We start from the raw sequence: 1821 nt of genomic DNA, 5'->3' as shown, positions 1-1821 counted from the left end.
GCCCCAACAGTGCTCACTGGAACCTTCAGAAGTTTAGACATTCTTCTGTAACCGATGCCATCATTATGCTTTGCAACATATTCATAAAAGAAGCCTTTTTATTCACTTCCGTTTCCAATCATTCACCGCTTCCTTGCAATCACATTTGGGACTGGGATTTGGGACTGAACCAACTGATATTAACTTGCACTGACAAGGGGCAGGGTTGCTTTCAAATTACTGAGAGAGTTCAGCTGGTGTCTTGGCTTTCCATGCCTTTTTACACCTCCCTTTCTTCATGTGTTCAATACTTTTTACCTGTGCCATTCCACATTATTACAAATAAGTTCATTTCTAGACATTTATGGTTTGATTTCTTTGTATGTATGGATCACTTGGGTTGTTACCGACATCTGGTGAAAATTTCGTGTCATTAGCACCTCTACTGAGAAAAATGTTGACGTGTTCAATACTTATTTTACCCGCTGTAAATTAAATCAAGATAAATTATAAGTCCAGCATCAAATTTAAGAAACAATCTTTGCCAATAAGACCTCAGTTTTAGTATGTAAATTCATACTTTCCTAAAATGTTCTGATATGTTAATAATACAAAAGAAATGTGTTTTTCTATGTCAAGCTAATCATTTGAATAGTTCTCCAATAAAACTTCCATCCACTGTGTGGCTCTTTATGTATTTAACACAGAATAATGAATGGTCAGAAAACTCTCAAAACTACACTAAACTTGTAAAAATAATAATCAATTTATAAACAGTTTAAAAGGTAACACTGAACACCGTACATCATATAAATGAAAAATTCAGTTAATACAAGTCAAATTGTTTATTTAATTTTAAATCACTGTCAGGTAAAGCCAATCTGGCACGAACAAACATCCAAACAGCTTAATAATGAAACTGCAAACATTTAAAAACATTCAGAAAAGCTGCAGTTTTGCCATTTTAACAAGCTGATTTTCTGACATCATGCTGGGAGTTAAATCGTAGTTTACCCACCATGCCAACTGTCAGTGAAAATGTAACCATTCCTGATTGATTTTTAGGCTGGCCTGAGAAATTAGCATTTAGTCAGAGGATAAAGATTTTATCACAAGAAGCAGTTAATGAATCCACAACTAATTCAGAGTTGTTTGCATAAAAAATAGTTTAAGTCATATTGCTGAAAAAAAAAATCTTTGTAGATGGAGTTCCTGCAGATCAGACAGTAAAATGTCACAAAGGAGCAGTGTTGCACATTATCCAGGTTGCTGATATTTTCCTTTTGTAACTTAATGAAGCACAAATAAAGCTTAATGTTTCAAAATCCCAAATGCATGAAGTTTTCAAACAGAACAACTTAAAACAACTGCCACTGGCAAATGAGTCACATGCCAACATATCATTTTCAAAATAATTTTTAGTGAACGATTTCTCCAACTTATTGAAGTTTCTGCTGAATGTGTTGGGATTTGAACCCTKGTTCTCMTGATTCGGAGGGCACAAACTCTTATGTCCGGACCATTTGTCTAGAATTACATTTGGCATTGCACTAATTTATCACAAACAACACRGTTGCTGACAAAMCTTWTTTTTTTTKCTTTTTGTTTGWACAATAAAATCACAGTGTACAGAAATAAATACGAGATGTCCTTTTAAAGAATGTGTAGATGGTGCGAGTGAGGAAGATCAAGGAAGACTTTTTACACTCGTCAAAGGTGGGGTCAAATTTACTGACCAATAGTTGCTTTTTTCACACTTTCAGTGGTCGAACTCATAACCACTAAGTGGGAATAATTACTATTTTACCATAACCAATTCATCATTCACATTCTATAAGGAAG

This window comes from Austrofundulus limnaeus, unplaced genomic scaffold, assembly GCF_001266775.1.
Source record: "Austrofundulus limnaeus strain Quisiro unplaced genomic scaffold, Austrofundulus_limnaeus-1.0 Scaffold342, whole genome shotgun sequence".
Lineage (NCBI taxonomy): Eukaryota > Metazoa > Chordata > Actinopteri > Cyprinodontiformes > Rivulidae > Austrofundulus > Austrofundulus limnaeus.
The sequence above is the reverse complement of the archived record's forward strand: the minus strand, read 5'-3'. Positions refer to the sequence as shown.